General features: G+C 38.7%; 1 protein-coding gene and 1 pseudogene across 1 annotated transcript in view; both read left to right on the top strand.

The window, feature by feature from the left end:
- The window catches only part of KCNH8 (potassium voltage-gated channel subfamily H member 8), a 277527-nt gene that overhangs the window by 234151 nt on the left and 29614 nt on the right, over positions 1 to 13762 (top strand). The gene's annotated exons all lie outside the window — the stretch shown is intronic.
- Positions 12954 to 13314, top strand: LOC138992367 (small nuclear ribonucleoprotein G pseudogene; annotated as a pseudogene).

Genomic DNA, 13762 nt, shown 5'->3' with positions numbered 1-13762 from the left:
GTGGAGGAGGTGAGCTAGGGGGTAGAAGCAACCAAAAGGGGAAGAAGAAATGAGAGGAGAGAGAAATAGCCAACACTCCTCAGCATAGACAAATGTGACATTGGATCTCAGCACCCACTTTCTTTCTATTTGATTACTTTGGAAGGATCCTTACCTTTGATCAAATTTTTTAACCTTTTTTCCTATTTGCTGAGATATTAATCAGTGATTTTAAAACTTTAATATCTGAATCGCTTATGGGACTATTTTCATTATCTGTTACTTCTCTTGGATTTTGTTGTTGTTATTTTGTCATTTGATCCCTTTTGATGGGCAGATGCCATAATTTTGTTTAACTGTAGATGTGGCGTATGAAAGAATGTGTATCTTATTTTCTGCCAAATCGGGTAGGTTTTCCTTTGACAGGCAGATAGTGTACCAGCAAATCACTTTCATTCTGTTCATAGTTTCTCTTCTGCTTTGTTAGGCTGCTCAGTTTTGCTCCTATTCCCTGGGTGTAGCCCTCACTCTTAAATCATGGTTTTTCCAGGATATCAGCTAAGAGCCTAGGATGTTTGCCAAGGCCCTTCCTTGGCACCGCATCACTGCTGAAATCTCTGCTCTGCCTCCCAGTTGCTGTTCCCTTCTCAGTTTCTCGGAGCATTGCCCTGTGCACGCTTAACTCAGGAGCTGGCTAATGCCTCATGGACCACATTGATGCAGCTGTCTCCTCTTTGGGATTTCACTCTCAAATCCCAGATGCTTTGGTATACCTGAACTTCATCCTCTGTCTCTTCTTCCATTAAGATTGCTCCTTTCTAGTCTACTCTGTTCCACTTCACAATGAGATAGCGAATTCCCTCAGAAAAATACCTGGGTATAGATGGTGCTCATATTAGTGCTTCTCTTTCTCAGGGATCACAGCTCTTCCAGTCTTACCTAGATGCTTAGGGTTAGGATTAGGGTTAAGGTTAGGGTTAGGGTTAGGGTTAGGGTTAGGGTTAGGGTTAGGGTTAAGGTTAGGGTTAGAGTTAGCACTGCTCTCCAGTGTTTTCCAACAGTTATTTTATTTATTTCGTCCAGCTTTATAATTATTTTTTCCTGAAGGATTAGTTCAATGTAAGTTACTTCAATATGGGTGGAACCAAAAGTTTAGCTTCTTTTCAGAGGGCTCCTATGGGCTACATTTTTAATGGAACTGAAACTTCTCTCTTTATTGTTTTGCATTTCCTAATATTTTATCACTTGAAATTTCCATGTACATGGAAGCATCCCAAAAAGATATATATACACTTTGAATAGTTATAAAATCAGTGTCTATTAACATACAGTTCATTTTCAAAATTTAAAAGAATCTACAGAAATGAATAATTTTTTGTCAATGCCTGTTTTCATACTGATGACCGTTCTGGTCCAGGCACAGCTGATAAAGCAAAGCAATGGAATTGCAAACATCAAGAATCATTTCATTTGTTATTTGTGTGTCCTCAATTCATCAACTCTTGCCAGTTTTGTACATAACTTTATTTTTTATGTATCCCCATTAAAAAAAAAGCCTAGTGGCACTTTAGGATAAATTTTATTTGTTCAAAGTTTAGTCTGGCTTCACCCATTATTTCAAATCAGTTAAACCTGAAAAGGAGTGGAAATTGAGTTATCAGCTGTTAAAGTATGTATACATTATTTTGGGACACGCTATATATTCAAGATCCTGGGATGCTAATCCTTCCAAAGACTAGGTGAATTTGGACCATCCTTCCCCATAATCTATGGTGGGAAGTCTATGCTCTTCCTAAGCATAATATCACTTTTAGGGGAGGTTATATCCTCTCTGTCTGCAACTCTGACCTGGTGTGAGACCAATGTGGAGCCCAGCTCTTCTTAATTTCCACGCACACACAAACAAAAATATCCAATCACACAGGGTTTGGGTGGGTGGAAGCCTTTGTTGAAGGTTGGTCAATGGGTTCCAGAAGTAAGAACATTTGCATAATAGAAATGCAAATAATAAAAATGTATCTTTTATATATATATGTGTGTATATATATATATATGTGTGTGTGTGTATATATATATATATATATCCCTATTCTTAAATGTCATGGGGCCATTGTATCACATTGTTTAGCCCTTTATTATTGTTCTTGCCTCTCTCTTCTCCTAGCTTCTATGCACTCTCTCCATCCCCTATTTCCCCATCATTTCTGATACATATTAGCTTAACTATGTCTTTGATTGTCCTGTATGTTTCTTTTTTAAAATATATATTTTTTTATTTATTTCAGAGAGGAAGAGAGAGAGGGATAGAAACCTCAATGATGAGAAAGAATCATTGATTGGCTGCCTCCTGCATGCCCCACACTAGGGATCGAGCCCACAATCCGGACATGTGCCCTGACCGGGAATCGAACAGTGACCGCCTCATTCATAGTCGACATTAAACCAGTGAGCCAGGCCAGCCAGGCTGTCTTTTGTCTTTCTAATTTTGCCTTCTAGGTGTCACCTTTTACCCCAAGTAGCATATAAACTACCAGGTGACATAGAGAATTACCAGAATATTTAGGGTAAAAAGATTGATATTCCACCCATTTTGAAATAAATATCCAAAAGCATTTTAAGAAATAGTCAAAACTAAAATATGCATGTAACAGTAAGATATGACAACTACAACTGTGATAAATTACATAACATTAGAATGACAGCTCGTCCAATTCTCATAGGAAAAATCATTAAAATGCATAAAATATTTTCTAAGTTTGTGAAAAGTCCAGCTAACATTGCTTTGACCTCATGCTAATTATGCATTTTGTGCACCCAGTGTATTTTCTAGATTTGCCCTGATTTATATATCCTGAATGGCCAATAATGACAGAATAATTATGCATTTCTCTCTATGCAATTTATGAGAAATATGCTTCACTGCTTCTCATGGCAAACCCTTTAAAAATTATTTTAGCAAAAGCTATCTGTTGTTGGTTGTAAAATTTCCTTTTCCATAACACAAGAATTTTGAATTTGTGATAAGCAAATAAAATAATTCAAGTGTATGTAAAATATCTGTTGTAAAAATTAATGATACTAATACACTGGTGATCAGATATTGATATGGCTGCACATACACATCTTATGTGCTTTGCACATGATAGACGCTGACTTCGTGGTGGGGTGGTGGTTGTGGAGCAATGAATGGCAATCGTTGTTGAAAAAAAGATGCTTTCCAGTTTTACCTTACTGAGGGGTTTCTCAGTGATGAAAGCCATTATATTTTAACTGTGTTGACTTTCTTGTTTTTTTCTCAATTTTCCATTATTGTCATATAAGTAACAGGATGACATGATCCAATTTATGTTTTTGGAAAGAGGGCTCCTTAGCCTTGAAAATAAGAAAATAAAGAAAATAAAGTCTCCTTCCTCAGTCTCCCCACCTCTTTAGTATATGGAGGAATATTTCTTCAGTTTCCTGAGGGTCAGTGAACTCTAGGTGAAGGCGTTTGAACTCCCATCTCCAAATATAGCACAAGAGGTAACACTGAAGTTCAGAGAAGGTGTGTGAAGCAGAGACAAGGGAGTCCCTGAGGACCATCCGCTTTCAGAAACTTTTCTTCACTCTTGACATATTTGATGGATGGTACTCAAGTGGTTTATGGTGCCCACCCCATAGCAGCTCAAAATCCCAACATTTATCATAATATTCCAATCCCCTCCCACCAACAACATACTCACTATATCTATACCAAGCACCATGCTTAAAGTGTAGTTAAAAAAATTACGTCCTTCAGTCTTGACCCTCAAGTTAAACAAATGCATGCATAAGCATAACTAATTGCCAAAACTCTGGAGTAGTCATATGCATTAGTTAAGACATAAATAAATAAGCATAACTGAATGTAAAACTTAAATATGAATGATGCTTGAATAAATAAATGGAAGAGTCAACTTGCCCTCACCAGCCCATGAGAATTGCATGTGTGTGTGTGTGTGGTGGGGGTAGGGGATAGGTGTCATGGTCTCCCTGACCATGACAAATGAGAAGTGATATAACGGTTCTCTTTGCCTCTATTCTTATTCCCTTGCCACCCACTTACCTCAAGGCTAAGGAGCCCTATTTCCAAAAACATAAATTGGATCATGTCATCCTGTTACTTAAAATATTCCAATGGATCCCCATGGATTGTTAAAATCCAGACATCTTACCATAACTTTCAGGATCCTGTGCATCCCACCCCTGCCTGCCTTTCAAACTTCTCTGATGCCATCCAGTGCCCAGCACTACACTACAGAAAACTCACCTGTTTTCCCTTCCTTACGCATGCCAGGCTCCTATCTGCCTCTCCTGCCTTAGGGCTTTTGAATTGCTATTCTTTCTCTCAGCAATGCTACTCCCTTGTCCTTACCTCTCCCAGTTATCCTCTGTCACATCATCTTATTTATCTTTTCCATAGCATTTAGCAAAATCTGAAGTTATTTTATATGTATATTTTCTTATTCGTAGTCAGTTTCTCTACTAGAATGTCTTTTGTATAAAGGCATTGTCATGTTCTATTTTATATCCTCTCTGCCTAAGTCAACTCCTAGTGCAGAATAAATATTTAATACATATTCGAAGCTCGAATAAATAAATGTCAAAAAGTTTACTTGACCTTGGTACCTATATGAAATTTTGAGAAAATGAATAAAGTCTTCAAGGCAGCAGCCTATGTTGCCAGTAAATAGAGTCTAAAATGAAAAGCTAAGGGAATTTAGAATTATATTTCTTAGAAGTAACAAAGCCAAAGAGAGTGTTAATAGTAGAATTTGAAAGAACAAATTGAAAGAACAGCTAAATTGAAAAATAGCCATTTTTCACTTCCCCTAAGTTCAGGACAAGAGGTTTTCAAAAGCCACAGGACAAATTTAAGCTGAATAATAGGGAGAAAGCTTTGCAATATAGATAGTGTAATTATGCCAGATAGTTTGATATAGTAGGATGTGTGCAGATGAAAAAGAATCTACTTTCAAACCTAAACTAACACTCACTTTTTGGTAGAAATAGATGAACTCTTACAACACTAATAACCCCAGAAAGTAGAGAATCAATACTGTCAACCATTAAATTGGGTTGAAGGCAAAAAAAAGCCAGCCTGAGAATCCTGGTAAGTTTTGGAGCAATTCGGAATGAGGACATTGACTGCAGGCAATAGAAATCCAACTCAGAGCATTAGAGGCAAAGATTTCTTGTAAAGAATTCCAAGTATCTCAGCAACACTTTCTTAGAAACCAAATCACACACACACACACACACACACACACACACAGGGGGTGGGGGGAGAGGAAGGGAGGGAGGGAGGGAGGGAGGGAGGGAGGGAGAGAGAGAGAGAGAGAGAGAGAGAGAGAGAGAGAGAAAGAAAGAAACTCAAAAAGCATTGACCACCATGAATGAGCTCAGGTTTCATCTCTGGATTCTCTTCTGTGTGATCTTTTGTCCATCAAATAACATGACCTGTGCATTGCAAAGAGATCAGCCACATTTTGGTGACATCCGGGCATTTCAGCTTGTGTTTGCAAGTTGAACAGTGAGCAGTTAGATTTTTAAACTCCTTGTAGGGAGAGGGGAGTTAGTTGAGTTGGGAAAAGTCAAAGGATAAAAGGCTACCTGCCACCCATAAACAAGACAAAAAGTATTTCCCTATTTCTCTGGTTGCTTCCATCCTGCAGGGAACAGATGTTCAGCCTAAAATGAGAAGTGTCAGATTTGCATATGCAGATGCATATACACAAATAGGCAGGACTCAATTAAATGTCCACTCCTTGAGAATACAAAACTACCTAGGCTACATCCAGGAATCCTCAAACCTGCCCCACTATTACTTGGGGGAAAACTCAGAACCCTCCATTCCACACTGCATTCTTTTTAAAAATATATATATATATTTTTGTTATTTCAGAGAGGAAGGGAGAGGGAGCAATAGAAACATCAATGAAGAGAGAGAATTATTGATCTGCTGCCTCCCAAACTCCCCACACTCCCCACACTGGAGATTGAGCCCGCAACCTGGGCATGTCCCCTGACCAGGAATCAAACCATGACCTCCTGGTTCATAGGTCAAAGCTCAACCTCTGAGCTACCTCAGCCGGGCCACACTGCATTCTTGATGGTTGTTTAAGCCTTAAAAGGGCAGGGCTTGCCCTTGTTTAAGTTCTCCTATAGACTGGGTGACAGAGGTCTGCCCTTGTGACAAAGGCTCTATAAAATGAAGATGATGTTCATGCTGCTGATGGTATAGTAGCTCCTATGAGCCAAACTGTATGCTCAGCACTTTATAAACATGAACTTATTTGATTCTCACAACAACTTGGAGATAAGTTGTTAAGTTCATGTACTAGATAAGGCTAGCTAAGGATGAAAGAGGTAAAAAAAAAATTGGTCTGGAGTTTCTAAGCAAGAAAGCAAGGGAGGTCATGAAGTGCAATTTCAGTCCCAAACCACCTCACTCTAAAACCCAATTGAAACTTAGTGTTTATCCATCAAAACAAAGCTATAAATTCTTGCTTTGCCCCTTAGTCTCATGAGCACTGAATAGCAGATCCATTTTAGGTTAATGGAGCATTCACGCAAAAAACATGTGTCCATGAGAAAATAAGCTTCACATGCCAAATACATAAGTTAAAAAATGACCACAGAACTTTTTTATAATTCATCAAGCTGTATTCTTTTGATTTGTGCACTTTCTCCCTGTGTATTATACTTTAATGCAAAGATTTTTTTTAATGAATCATAAGAATTCAACTAAGTTACAAGTCGAGAATTCAGTTATCTTATATAATAAAAGGCTAATATGCAAATCGACCAAAAAGTGGAACAACCAGTCACTGTGATGTGCACTAATCACCAAGGAGCAGACGCTCAATGCAGGAGCTGCCCCCTGGTGGTCAGTGCGCTCCCACAGAGGGAACGCTTCTCTGCCAGAAGCTGGGCTCACAGCTGTAAAGTGCAGCGGTGGTGGCCGGAGCCTCTCCCGCCTCCTAGGCAGCGCTAAGGAGCCCCCAGGGGGAGCAGGCCTAAGCCAGCAGTCAGACATCCCCCGAGGGGTCCCGGACTGGGAGAGGATGTAGGCCAGGCTGAGGGACACCCCCCGCCCAGTGCATGAATGTCGTGCACTGGGCCTCCAGTATACATATACTAAGTTCCTTGAAAACAATAACTATAGTCTATTTGTGTTTGTAATGCTTTTTCTAGTGAAATTGGTGGCAGACAGTATGTGCCTGATGAATCCATATTGGAATTTAATTCATTCACTCATATATATTTTTATATTCACAGAATAATAGAACTTTACAACTAGAAGGAACCATATGTACCATCCAATAAAACTCAGCTTTTCTTTTGGTTACAAAGTGCCTTAAGGGGAGAAGAAAGAAAATTTATTCACTCACAGAACTAAATATCCAACCATTGCTTAGTTACGTAACGTGAGAGAATTATATACCTAAAAGAGGCAGACTACTACCTGTGCACAGTCAAAACTGACTTTCACTTTTGGATAACATCTTCCATCAACCACACCAAGCATATGTTTCAAATAAGATTCAATCAAAAACATCAACATGTATCTCATCAAGTTTTAATTTCTCTTGTCAACGAAATAGTAGCATATCTACCGGCAAGGAAAGAATGCTAATGTTTACTAAGTATGATTATGAACAAGGCAATTTACTTACATTACTTCATCTAATTTAAATTTTAATTCTTGCATCATCCCTGAGAGATTGGATTATGTTTTTTATTTACAAGTGAAAGAACTGGGGTGTATTGCGTGTCTTAGCAGTCCACTGCCTTAGATTACAGAATTAGTGAAAGAATCGAACAGTATAAAATTGAGTCAAACTTGCTCTGGCCAGATGGCTCAGTTGGTTGGTGCATTGTCCTGTATACCAAAAGGTTGTGGGGTTCGATTCCCAGTCAGGACACATACCTAGGTTGCAGGTTCAATCCCCAGTTGGGGCATGTACAGGAGGCATCTTTCACATCTCTCTCTCTCTCTGTCTCTCTCTCTCTCTCTCAAATTAAAAAAAAAAAAAGACCCAGCAGCAGCCTGTCCTCAGGTAAGGATGGGAAAAAATAAATAAATTGAGTCAAATTCTGGTATTCTGAATCCCAACCTAGCACATTTGTCCACTAAAGCACTGTGCCACAAATGAGAACATGACTCTCCTAATATGGGCTGGGTTCATCAGGCATTCAGATTCACAGCAGAAGCTAGACTGAATCCTCAGAATCACACTGACTTTAATCTTATTAACCTTAACACTATTACTTTTCATGTCTCATCAAAAACCCACGGTGCCTAACTACCATTTCAGGAAAGATATTTCATTCAGACAACAGAACTATTGTAGTTTGGCCATTCAACTTATCCTCTGCCCAATATTAATGCTTTTATTTGCTCAAAATCCATCCATTTATTAAATAACCCTGTGGTCACGGACTAACTCAGGGAGAATTTCTTCCCATTCAAGTATGTGCTTTTCAGTCTGCTATACACATCATTGCTTTTCATCCTTCCCTTGCTCCATGTTCAAGAGTAAATTTGTGAAATCTCCACTCCATCATGTTTTCAGTGTACAAAACAGTATTTCTTTCCAGACTCAGTTTCATCCTCGTAAGAAACTGAAGGCCTTCTTATTTATTGAAATAAATAAAAATCTCTTTAGAATATGAATATATCACACTTGCCAACAAACACATTCCCAGGGCTTCCTGTATGAACACACAACACACTCATACACAGACCTATAGTTATGTAGATGGGTAAAGAATATAAGTGAAAGAAGCAATATTTTTAACAGAGTTTCGTTCACATTGCTCAATCAATCTGAAAATACTTCATTTGTGAATATGTTTCAGAAAAGTTTAAATATACTTTTATACTCCATTATTTTTTTGTTCAAAAATTTGACTTCCTGGTACTTGTTGGAATAATCCTGAATATTTTACTGCAGAAAACATTCCGCTGTTTGGGCTCTGCTAGTCTGATAATGTTCACAGGTCATCCTTGGGCATGTGGGACACTCCTTCAGTTAGCCCTCTAGACCCGAATACAGACTCAACTGTTACAGTGTAGAGTCAGTGGGTGGCATGATTAAAAGCTGTTGCAAAGGAACAAAGTTGGTGAAAATTAAATTAAAATTTTAAAACAATTACAAAATCCCAGGATAAACATCTTTTAATAGTGATTTTCCCGTGAAATTCCCCAAAAGGGTGTAGACAGCAACGAGGGTGACATATGGCGGAGACAGTCTGCTTACACCGCAGCACAGACTGCTCAGCAGGCAGATCTGGAGGCCTCCGCTCTCATCAGATCCGAAGCATCTTTTGGTTCAGCGTTTAAACCCCGAGTTCTAGGACACCAAAAGAGCTGCGGCTTTGACGGGAGAAAATAGCCAAGCAGCCAGAAATGTGAAGCCAAGAAGACGCCAACTTTCGGGGATAACTGAAGTACTACCTCCAAACTGTAAATTGGCAGGCCAGCGTGTGGTGAGAATGATGACTCTATACAGGTGGAGGGACCCAGGGAGCCGCATCTCTGGCCAGTGAGTTGGGACTGAAAGGATTTGGTTTCCATGTCATTGAGGAAAATGATTAAGGAAGATTCTGAGATGAACATCTGCAAGATGCTAAGCTTTTAGTGATGTGGTAATCCCACTTACATTTTTCTACCCTGAAGATTAAGGTCTTTAAAAACAGAGCATATGGTGACCGATCTGTGTCACTGCCTCTTGCCAGCATTCATAAACAGTCTCAAGTCTGACTCGTGCTAAGGAAGCATATTTATATTCCAGATTATACAGTTTATATATTTCCTGGAGGCTGTCACCCTTCCATCTTGAAAGTACCAAATGTTAGCATCCAACATGGAAAAACAAAAACAGGATTCTGCCAAAAAGAGCAATGAATGCTGGGTATCAGACTCACCACACATACAAGTTGAATGGCTTGGAACAAGTTGCTTTCCTTCAATGGGCCTCCAGTTTTTCACCTCTAACCTAGGGGATCACTAAGGAATTTTATCAGTTGGGTCAGGCAACCACAAGTCTCAGTGACTTAATACAATAGGTAAAATAAAAGACTTATGAGTTCTGTCTCATTCATAGCACCATATACAGAAGATGGTGGACAGATGATAGCTTTTCATGGGGTGATACAGGGAACCAGGCTTCCTCTGTTTGGTGGCTCCATCATCCTTTAAGCCGAAGATTCCTCTGGAACTCAAAATTCTCCACTAGATCTCCTGAAGATCTAATGGCAATTAATGGGGAAAACATGACTTCCTCTGTGGGACTCCACATGCCTTATTTTGGAAGGATATTTGTTACAAAAAATGTGGTGTGCCTACACAGTTCAACTACAGCCAGATATACTTAGTATTCCTTCAAAGAATCCAGCATCACCAGATTCCTGCAATCCCCAAAGAAACAACTTATCAAGCAAAGTTCAATCCAGTAAATTGGAAATGTGAAGGGCCAGAATTGGTTTGCACAAATATGTGTAAAAAGTTATGAAAGCATCATCCTTCCCAATGGAGTTGCTTGTGCATATTTGTGATCATGGAAATAACTTGGAGAGAAAAGTTTGTTCTGAATAGAATTGTACGTAAACATTTCATGTATATAACTAAAAAAAATGATGTCTTTATATGAATCTATAAACAACTGAGTTAGATAGTTCTGTACATTCAGAATGGCCCTACAATAAGAAGTCATGCCCATTCTAAATGGATATGTCTTACTCAATATTCAATGTTCATGAAGAGGAGTTCCTCAATGGATATCACTGTGATTTTCTTTTTTCTTACTATATTTTTATTGATTTCAGAGAGGAAGAGAGAGAGAAACATCAATGACAAGAGAGAATTATTGATCAGCTGCCTCCTGCACGTCCTACATTGGAGATCAAGCTCGTAACCCCGGGCATGTGCCCTGATTTGGAATCAAACTGTGACCTCTTGGTTCATAGGTCAACACTCAGTCACTGAGCCGGCCAGGCTATCACTGCGATTTTTCTCCAAACTTAGGAATAACCACTTTGTGACTAGGCTGCCACGTGAAAACTGTAAAAGCTTATCCACACGGTATAATTTCAGGAAAGGGCTCATTGCTTTACCTCTCCCCACAAACTTCTACCCAATATCCCTCACTGTTTATTTTTAAAGGATAAGGAAAAGTCTATTCTATGATTTAAAAAGCTCAGGCTCAAGACAGAAATTTAAGAAAACAAATAGAAAATACACACACTGTGTAAATACGTAGAGAATGAAACCCACCCCCCAGACACACACACACGGAAGCAGGCTTTAGGTGAAAACATTATTAAAAAAGAGACCCAGAAAAGGAAATGAGACATATCAGACATATCTTATCTGTGACAATATTTGTTCTGGGAACTTCCTAGAGCACCATTGAGGCAGCAAATATGCCAAATCAGACACATTTCTTCCTAAATTTCAATGGCTTGTAATCCCATTGTGAATTCTCACAAAGACTTGGCTTTTGATCGATATATAACTAGTCAATAGGATCTTCCTTACAGTGTTCCACACCTCACCTTTTAATACAACAAAACTAACGTAAGAAGTTTGGTCTCACATCTACTAACTGTGAGACAGTCTTCCTCACCTAGAAATTGAATATTTGGTAAAAGTATGAATATTATGATGAATAATACTCTTCATGTTAAGGTTTCAATTTTTTAAAAATGCATTCATTTTGGTGGTATAGAAGGTGCCTGTGACTCCACTATTGTGATCCCATATCAGGCCTCTTATTTCTGTGGCTGGGTGAGCATAACGGAGGCACTGTGGTTCAACTAAGAGAAGTAGCTCGTTTCATTATGCCAGTTCAAACACTGTGTTTGACATAGAGGGCTGTCCAACTTTTTGTTACAGTGTATAACCGACAATGGACTCCCTAGACTGCAAATTAGGCATTTCACATTATCTTTAAAAGTGGCATCGGGAGTTGTGATGCACAAACTTCTCACACCGAATTAAGCATCTTTCTTCACCGGCCTGCTTTGGAACCAAAGTACTCAGCGTGTATTCTGAAAATCTTAGGAAACCTGGCATTGTGTTTCCTTACAATTACAGAGTAGCTGATTCTACAGGCTAACCAGGAGCTATTGTCCCCTAATCAGAAGCGGGTCATTGAGGGGCATGGGATTCCAGCTCAATATAATGAGTTTAAACTGTGCAAATTCTTTTAGCATGATTACCTGCTGACCTCCCAAATCATTGATTTGGTACATCGCTCCTTAAGCCTGAAATCTTTAAATTGTATGTCATTGTCAAGAGACTTCTGGTTAGTTTGCTTCACATGATAGTGTGTTTTTTCTTTCTAGATTGATATGAACCACATATTAGTAAGTAACTCTCTCTTCCCTCTAAGTCATCCTGCATTTTTCAAGTGTTTAAGTAAGTATTAAGTGACTCTTTTGGGTTTTCTTTTCATTCCAAAACCTTGATATTCATGCCTTTGAATTCAGAATAGGAAGTTATAATTGTGCTTGAGTGCATTTGTATATATTGTCAATGTCTTATTGACTGTATTCATATCCATGGACAATTTAAAAAATGTCTTATTTAAGAGAAGTAGTTAAAGGGGTTGAGAGAGTAAAGAACAGAATGTCAAACGATGACTTTATAAAGTATTCCACCTACTATTGTGCAAAGAAAACTGTGTTTTTGTGGCGCTTCTGCTAGGAGAGAAGTTTGAGGAACTGGTGTTTCAGAAGTTTATGGCCTCTTTGTTTAAAATCCTATATATCTTTTACTTTCAAGTTGTACAAACCCATTTTTATGAATGTTTCGATATTCATGACCTAGCTAAGAATGCCCTATTCCCCATTAACTCAAAGAAAATTTTCTCTGTAATCAAGATATCAATAATAATATACTTATCACTTATTAAAATGAATTGCTCTTTATGCCTGACACTGGAATTAACAAATGCAATAATGTGAGGACTAGACACAAAACACCGGGCCTACAGTGAGAGCTCCAGAGAGGCCACGAATTCCGTGTGGAAGTATCTTTGAGCTCACTTGGACACCATGAGCAAAGCTCACCCTCCCGAGTTAAAAAAAAAAAAAAAAATTATGGACAAGAAGTTATCATTGAGATTAAATGATGGCAGACATGTCCAAGGAATATTGCGGGGATTTGATCCCTTTATGAATCTTGTGATAGATGAATGTGTGGAGATGTCAACTGGTGGGCAACAGAACAATATTGGAATGGCGGTAATGCAAGGAAATAGTGTCATCATGTTAGAAGCCTTGGAACGAGTCTAAAGAATGGCTGTAGTTACCAGAGAAATCAACTGCTTCCACAAGTCCCCTCTCCACAGCACAGTTTACTACAATATAAAAATCGAGCCCTGTCCATTTTCACATTGAACTTTTGTTAAATTTTTGCATTGCTCAAAAAATAATAGTAGTAATAATAATGTGAGGACTTTTTTTACTATATATTCTATGTGAGAATTCTGTGTGGATAAATAACTTGAAGTGATGGGACACACTGCCCAGCAGGCTCCAAGTGCCTTCTCTCCCTGGAGAAACAAGAGAGTCCCGGAAGTCATGGCACCACCTAGTGGTTACCTCTGGCAGAAATGTCCAGCTTTATGGCCAGATGGAAGCAGGAAGATATGTGTGAACAAAAGGGATGGGGACAGTTTCAATGATAGAATTGAGGGACAGGGACCTTTATTACTGATAATAAAATTTTAAAGGATGGGTAATTTTTGAAAAG

Source organism: Myotis yumanensis, unplaced genomic scaffold, assembly GCF_028538775.1.
Source record: "Myotis yumanensis isolate MYYU_CA2020_CCGP unplaced genomic scaffold, mMyoYum1.0.hap1 SCAF_14, whole genome shotgun sequence".
NCBI lineage: Eukaryota > Metazoa > Chordata > Mammalia > Chiroptera > Vespertilionidae > Myotis > Myotis yumanensis.
This window is presented reverse-complemented; position numbering and strand designations above follow the sequence as displayed.